At 42.8% G+C, this 8490-nt stretch overlaps 1 protein-coding gene across 2 annotated transcripts in view; it reads left to right on the top strand.

Annotated features, from left to right (window-relative positions):
* The first annotated feature begins 1752 nt into the window (after positions 1–1752).
* WWP1 (WW domain containing E3 ubiquitin protein ligase 1) overlaps positions 1753–8490 on the top strand; it is a 62552-nt gene continuing 55814 nt past the window's right edge. For both annotated transcript variants that reach the window (XM_048507375.1, XM_048507374.1), the window contains exon 1: positions 1753–2004. The gene's annotated coding sequence lies outside the window, so the exon portion shown is untranslated. The remainder of the gene's footprint in view (positions 2005–8490) is intronic.

Genomic DNA, 8490 nt, shown 5'->3' with positions numbered 1-8490 from the left:
CAAAGAGTTAGATTTTGGTCCCTGCTCAGTATTGGCTTTTTATTTCAGTTTTCAAATCAGCTTGGATGAAAAGCAATTAAATATGAAAAGAGTTATGATTTGGCATGTAACCTCTCTGAAAGTCTGAGGTAAATTTAAGAAATAAGATTCCCGCAAGATGAAATATTACATTTCCTCATACATAACAAAAATGTGCAGCCCGGATGAGCTGAGCTGTATATGGTGTTCTAATTTTATGTGTTTATTTTGGAGTATTGCATGCTGGGATCTGTAGTCCATACAAGTCACAACACCATGGAAGTTTAAAAAGACATTGCGAAGGGTAGCCCTATAGTTGTTCTACTATCACAGCATTTTAAAAGAGTTCCTACATTTGTTCAGCTAAGCTAACCCTATATTTATTTTTTGGTCCATGAATAAAAGCTACTGAATGCAGGGTATTTCTTTAAGCCCATGCTAAATGTAACAAAGGTAGTTGGGCCAAGTGCTTGCTAAAGTGGTAGAAAGTTATGCCAACAAAGCAGAGGTGCAACAATCCTGGCAGTGCTTATTTTAACTGATGCCAAGGATCAGATGCTGCTTTTAATGGATGGTGGCTTTCTAATAGTATTGTTGCAATTTCATAATTATAAGGTAATCTTGCCTGGGAGACGATTTTATGAACACAAATATAGGAAAAAGAAATTATAATTGTGGAAGGTCACTTTTTTGGTCTATTGTCTCATATACATTCTTTGACAATGGTTGCTCAATTTGGAACATGTTTACGGGAAGTCAACGCCAACAAAAACCAAATCATGTATTTTTTTAAAAGTAAACACCTAAGATTTTCTACCTACACAGAATTGGAAGAGACCCCAAGGGCTATCTCTTGTGGGAACACGACGAAAGGAATTTGCAAGCACATTATCCTAAGAAATGACACACTTGTCAGGAAGCTGTGACTGATTGCAATCCCGCTGCCTGCATGCTCGGAGACAAAAGTGGCTTGGACTGTGATATGAGGATAGTTCAATGGTCTGAGTTGGTATGTTTCATGTGTGTGAAATGGCCCCATATACAATTACATAGCTTTCAAATTGGTTCTGCTTTAAGGGCTCTTTCCTCTCCCGAAAGAAAGAAAGAAAGAAAGAAAGAAAGAAAGAAAGAAAGAAAGAAAGAAAGAAAGAAAGAAAGAAAGAAAAACAAATCGGGCAGAGAATCAGGGACAGAATAGAAACAGTCCTTCATTAGCAAACAGGAACTTCAGGATCTAGCAGCTCTCTCTGATCCCCCTGGCAAACCAGAAGCTTGCTCAAGTTACAATTCATGCTGCAGGCTTGTTTAACAGACCACCACAGTCAGCAGGCTAAGCACATCTCTTGCCTTGAACCCTCTACAGGGCCGCCGTAAGTCAGCTGTGATTTCACGGCAAAAAAGTACCAAAAGCAATCAATCAACTATACACAAACAAACAAAATCCTATTAGGCCCACTTTTGCGCCTTTAAAGTAACTAACCCGCTGTCCGTTTTCTCCCCAGTTGGGGGTACAGTCCTAGCTGCTTTTTGCAATCTTTCACCCTACCAATCGGCATTTTAAGAAGGCGTCTCTTTTTCCCCACCCCTTCAATTTGCGCAAACATTGGTACAGTCCAGGACCTCCGCTCCTGGCGGAGCAATAAATCAAACTGCTGCCTCTTCTCTCCACCAAGTTCCACCGCTTCCATTCCGTGTGTGCACATACACGCGCATGCGTGCAACTCCCCCTCTCACCCCTCCGGTTGGGGCTGTCTGTCTCGCTCCAGGCCCTCCCCCTGCTTCGGCGGTTGGGGCGCGCGCCGCCAGTGGCGGGCGGGAGAGGAGGCGAGCGAGAGCCGCCGCCGCCGCCGTTGTGAGATGGCATCCTTCTGCACCGTGGCGGCGGAGGTGGTGGGGAACGGCGCCGAGGGCTGAGGGAGGACCCTCCGCCACAACCGAAGGGTTGAAAAAGAGGAAGACGCCACCGCCAGTCAGCCCAGCGCCAAGGTAAGGCAAAGGGCTGACAAGTAAACAGGCTGCGCTGCCTGTCTGTCCCAGGCGGTGGCCTGACGAAGGAGCCCTGCGAGGGGGGCCTGTGCGGGAGAAGCGCGTTATAGCTGGGGTGGGAGGAGGAGGAGAAGGAGGGGGGGGGAGAAAGAGGGTCGGGGTGGGGGAGGGGCTTAGAGTGTTCTACCCCCGCGCGCGCGGGGGGGGGGAGCTCTGTTTGCTCCCCGCTTCTCTCTGTCTCTCTCGCCCTCCCGCTGTTGAGAGCGAAGGCTGGCTGTGTCTGCCTGGGTGACTTTCGCTAATATTATGGGTTGTTTTTTTTTGCCCCCTGCTGCCCCGGTGTCATCTTGTTTATTCATACCCTAGACCTTTAACTGACGGGGGAGCAAAAGGCTGAGCCTTGAACCCTGTCAACAGCGTTGAGTGGATTGGAAGAGGCATGAACGTCCTGGGAAGCCGTTCTGCAAGGGCGGCCCCTTGTTTCTTTATCCAAAAGAGCGGCGGCGGCGGGGGGGGGGGGGGGGGGGTTAGTTACATCTTGATTTCTGTTTACCTTCCCTTTCCCTGTCTCTGAAATGGAGAGAGAAAGGAGAGAAGGAAGAGGCACGCTCACTTGGGTATGACCTACTGTGACACTGCAGCCTGTCACCCTTCTCACTTTTTGCTCCCCCCCCTTTGCTTCTCCAAATACTGCAGTTCACAAGTGTAGAGGGTGTTTAATCTAGAACACAGCAAAGGATTGTTCTGCAAAAGGCCTAAGTGGGTTATGATCCCAGGATAGCTCCCTTTTGCAAAGAGTATCCAGCAAGGGGAGATTTGCAGCTTTCGTGCTGAATTGGAAGTTAGTATGTATACTGATGGGGCTCACTTTCTAATAATTACATATAATGGAAACTTAATATATTTGTGATAACTAAAAAAAGATGTGAAGCAAAACAGATGTAAAACAAGCCTCTAATGGGGGTTGAACATATGAAGTACAGATACACCATTGGTTCAGTTAATATGTTCTGATTGTCCACAGATAGGGAAAATAAGTGAGTTGGGGATGGTGATGATACTATGATTTTGGTGAATCCTAGAGTGTTGCAACAGCACAGTAATGTCACTTCCTGGTATTTATTTGGAACTGATGTTTCCCCATTGATGCAACACCTTGGTATTTTCTGCTGAACTACAAAGGGTGGGAGGCCTCCTGAACAACAGATTAACAACCCATATATATAAAAGTCTTCTCATGTACTTACTACTGGAGATCCTTAATGGAAGATGTTGTATGAGGGTTATGGCTTAAACAATATTAACATTAAGATACATTTGGGGTAGCATATCACATTGGCTAGCTGATAACTTGATTTTTATCCCTGTAGTGAATGTTTTATTCTTTTTCCCCAAAAGTTGGAAGATTACCTAGATAAGATACATAGGTGACCTTCTGACCAGCCAGTAGCTGGTCCTGTACCTGCATAGTCTCCATCACAGCTGCTGTAATTCTTGTTTTCAGAGTATGCCCTGGGACCTAAATACATATTAAAATGCTTCTCTAGGTCTTGTCTGTGTAGCTGTGATGTGATTAAGGTACCTTGCAGATCTGGGTTACTGCTGGAATGATTAATTTATCATTCTTAACCAAGCCAAAGTTAAGTTACAGTGTATTGTCAAAGACTTTTTTACGGCCCGGGAGATCACTGAGGATGTTGGCTTAGGATTTTATGGCGCGGGATCCTCTACAGGAAGATTTTGAAAGAAGCCAGCCACAGATGTAGGCCCGAAGCGTCCAGAGGGAGAAAATATACTATTGGAACTTCCGCTGATGCGCATACAACTCAGGAAAACCCACAGCGTAGCCTTAAGAATTGTTACAGTATTTGTTACTCCGAAATACTAGAGACAAAAATTTTTTGCAAGGTATTATATCATTAACAAAAAGGGTCTGTCTTTAATTTGTATACACGTTATAGTAGTGTATATAGAATTTTTGGTGGGGACCATCCTATATTAAGATTTACCTTCCTTTGGAGTAAGTGTGGCAGTAGTTCCCTGTTGATTTCAGTTAATTAAGAGTGGAGCAACTTGGCATTTGTTAATCACATTGATTTCAGCCGAGGAGCTTAAGCGCATGCTTCAATTTTCCATTTAATGTGGGAGTCTGAACCTTGGTTTACAAACTTTCAATTGCATAAACAAATGTGATTTTTGGATTATGCGCTGATTTTGCACTGAATATATTGTTCAGTACTTGGAAGCAGTATATTTAATCAAAAACACCTGATGTTACTTTCAATATCAATTTTTGGTAACAATTGTTAAGGGTATTACGATATTACATATTTTTTGTAAAGTTTATAAGATAATGGCCTGAAATAACAGTAAACATAAATTCTACTTTTATAAAGTTACGCTAATATTGGATAACTGCTTTTTGGTTGTGCAGGTCAGTAAGATGTACCATACTATAAGCTAATGCTACTTTTAATTTTTTTTTTTGAGAAACAAAAGTATGAGAGGGAAAAATTATTATTTTAACAAGTTAAGGAAATTGTAAGATAGTGTGTGTGTGTTGGGGGAGAATGAACATCTGATAAAATTCCTTTTCTATAAAGAAGTAACATAAGACTGCTGTATTTGTACTAGATGAGGAGCTTTCTGTTCACCTACTTACAGTTCAATCCAGAGCATGTGATAGACAGGGACGACCTGCTGCTGCGCTGCCCCCAAAGGGCTTTCAAGTGGTGTGGGAAGGAGAAAAAAAAACAAGAAAACCTCCAACCGCCCATTAAAAAAAAGAACTTTCGGGGAGGGATGTGTTCCCGGGCTGAAAGACAACTGAAGTCAGCTCCATCCCAGGAATGTCCATGCCCCACTATGCCAATGGGCCTTGTGCATTGGCTGAGCTGCGAGGCAACCGGGCGGGGTGGGGGGGGGAGGCTTCCATGTTTGGGTACTGCAGGGCTGTGCGACATCCACCTTCTGATGTGGGTGTGCTCTTTGCGGGTGTGTTTCCCCCTTACACTTGCGGGCAGGGCACCCAAATCGATGCGAGCCCAGAGTGCCTTCATTTGCCCCTGCTCCTCAATTGGGCTGTAAGAAACTCAGCACTATTTTTATTTAGTACAATATTTGTATATTTAAAAAAAACATTCTTAAGACATCTCAACATCAAATAAAAATATGATATAAGAATTAGAAATAGCATAAAATTACAAAATAGCAATGTGTTACTTAAAATATTTATATGACTAACATTTTGGTGAAAGAGTTGAGTCCTTAGGTAGATAACAATAGAACATAAATGCACTATGAAAAACTTTTAAACATTCCGTAAAATAACGTATATATATATTTAAAAAAACTGGTTACTTTAAACATTCCGTAAAATAACGTGTATATTTAAAAAAACTGGTTACTTCCAAGTATATCAGTAATGCAAGCAAATTTAAGCAGAAAACTGTTGCAACACTGTCAGCAGCCAGAAAGGAAGGAACACTACTAACTTCCCTGGGGAGGGAATCTTGTAACTTTGGTTCTGTTGCTGAGAAGGCCACACACTGTGTAATAGTACACTTATCTCAGGTGACTGCTGTTGGTTCCAATCTATGTGAGCAGAAGGTTGTGCAACTAGTGGTATAATGTGTAGGTGATGGGGATAAGATTTTTTCCTTGTGTTGTATGGGAAATATTGGAAAAGGTGAAATTGGATTTGGACATGTTTGTCTCATAGAATTGTTTCTAGTGCAAAATTCACCCTTTCTTCCTCATGATTGCAATCTCCCCTTCTTAGGTATTGTAAACTGTTAAGGATTTCAGTATGACACTTTCTCCTCTCCTCTCCTCTCCTCTCCTCTCCTCTCCTCTCCTCTCCTCTCCTCTCCTCTCCTCTCCTCTCCTCTCCTCTCCTCTCCTCTCCTCTCCTCTCCTCTCCTCTCCTCTCCTCTCCTCTCCTCTCCACTTCCATTTTCTTTTTAAAGAAATTGACATTAGATTGTCTCGACATTCCATTGCTCCTTGAGAAAATGAGTATGTTCAATACTGAATGGACTGCTTTTGGAGTATGCAACCTCTTTTTCTTAAATTTACTTATACCTGGGGAGTCTCTCAAGCAGAGAACCCTAACTTGTATACAAGTGACATTGCTTTGCTGTCATTCTTAGCACAGTATCACATTTGTTATGAGTACTGATGGGGAGGGAACAACTTGGCAGAACTGATCCCTGTCCCCCTATCAGGGTGCTAAGGGCCAAACTACAAGTTGCTATTTTTGATGTTTAAGGGCAGCAGATTCTAATGTGAAGAACCAGGTTCAATGCTTTGCATAGCCAAGTAACTGCAAATCACCTTTATTTCTCACTTGTCTTGGAAGCCTCTTGCTGGGATTGCCATAGGTCAGTTGTGACTTGACAGCACTTACATACATATGTAGATTCATATACTCTGGAAAGTCTTACCTGGTATTCTTTACCCCCCACTCTAAGGGTTGTTGTATTTACTCAGTATTAAAATACTGTTATTAAAATACTGTCATATGCTCAGTGATGCTTCCTTTAGTATTAATTCATACAAGTGATAGACCAGCAAAGTACTTGTCAGGGCATCTTATTTTCACCTCTCCTAGTATTTCCTATTTCCCGTCCCTGAACGTCCCCATAACCCCTCTTCTTTTTCTGTTTCCTCCTCTTCATCTCACCAACCATTCCATCAAGCACCTCCCTCTTCAACTTTCCATCCTTCCCCTTTTATTGTAATGCCAGTTCCTGTGGAGGGTTCCTTGGACTTGGATGAAGACAAGATATTGAACTTGGGTGCTGCAATAGATTCAAGTCATACCTGCTGCTTTCTTTCATGTCAGCAGCTTCTATTTGTGGCATTATTGCTTTGGGTCACTAGAGTGGTAAACCTACACTATCAGTTCCAAGATACTTTAAAAATTATGGAAGGATTGAGAGGTAGTGGCAAGGGAATGGTTAAGGTGGAAAAGGCAACCTCCAGCTGCTTCCTGAGAGGTGCAGGTAGGAGTTGCAGCTAAGAAGAAGAAGAGGAGGAGGAGGAAGAGGATTTATATCCCCTCTTTCTGTCCTGTAAGGAAACTTAAAAGGGCTTACAATTTCCTTTCCCTTCCCCCCCCCAACAAGCACCCTGTGAGGTGGGTGGGGCTGAGAGAGCTCCAAAGAACTGTGACTAGCTCAAGGTCACCCAACTGGCATGTGTTGGAGTGCACAAGCTAATCTGCTTCACCAGAAAAGCCTCCACAGCTCAAGTGGCAGAGCAGGGAATCAAACCTGGTTCTCCATATTAGAGTGCACCTGCTCTTAACTACTACACCACGATTAGAATGCACCTGCTCTTAACCACTACACCATGCTCTGTAATGGGTTCCTGAATTTGCTGCTTTGTTTTAGTTGTCTTTGTTAGGTGTATTCATTTCATTAAACTGTTTCAGCATCACAAGAGCTTCACTAGCAGCAGCAAGGGAGTGGAGAGGAATCCTTAGGACAAGAAGTGAAAGTAAATACAAGAAGAACTGGAAGTAAGGACCAGGAGAATGGAGGATTTAAACTTCCCTGTTTCCCTCAGTCAGAAAAACCCATTCTTCCAGTGCCTATCACATGTGAATAGTTTATGCACTTCACAATGTTTTCTTTAGCTGGACTGTGCTATCAAGAGTGCCCAGTGCTATAGTCAATAACTAAGGCCACCTGCCTCAATTTGTTTCAGCTTGATTCATATCAGTAAATTGAGCTTCTTACACAATTACCTGAAGACTTTATTGCCCCTCTTTATTTTTCCTTCAAACGTTTCGTTTAATTGGGAACATTAAAAATGATAGGAGAGAAAATTAAACAACCAAATACTCCTCAGTTGTAAGCTCAAATATATTTAAATGATAGATTTCCCATACCCTTGTAGGAACGAAAGTGCCCCTCCATGGCAGCTATTTTATTGTGATATCTGGTACCCTGTCTCAGAATTCCAAATGTGTCCAGAAACTCAACAAGGTTGGGGACCCTCATTCAGAGGTGTGGTAGGGGGTCATGGTAGTGGTATGCTGAATTTAGGTTCCATAAGCAGACAGACATGGAGCTAGTGGAGGTCAGTTGTGCTTTCTACTTTATTAACATCCACAGAACTTAAACAAGAAATCTAGGATGTGACTTACAACACCTACCTTTGTTCCTGCTTTTCCTTTTGTGAGATAACATTGCACCTGTCTCCTTCCCACCTAGGCCAAGTTAGTTGGGAGCCTCTTGCTTCAGTTGCATACAGAGGAAACTTCCTACCCTCATACTTCTACTCCTTTTTCCATTGCCTCCCATAGCCTTCCCTTTTCCTTGTCTATCTCTTTCTTCCTCTCTGCTCTTTCCACACCTTCCACTCAGTCTCATGCCTTTCTCCCTTTCAGCTGTGAAGCTCCATCCACCTTATAATCTTATACCCCCTTATACCTTTCTTCAGTTATTGGGGTTTGCTCCACCCCGTTTTCCCTCTCCT

Source organism: Sphaerodactylus townsendi, linkage group LG09 (genome assembly GCF_021028975.2).
Source record: "Sphaerodactylus townsendi isolate TG3544 linkage group LG09, MPM_Stown_v2.3, whole genome shotgun sequence".
NCBI classification, from domain to species: domain Eukaryota; kingdom Metazoa; phylum Chordata; class Lepidosauria; order Squamata; family Sphaerodactylidae; genus Sphaerodactylus; species Sphaerodactylus townsendi.
This window is presented reverse-complemented; position numbering and strand designations above follow the sequence as displayed.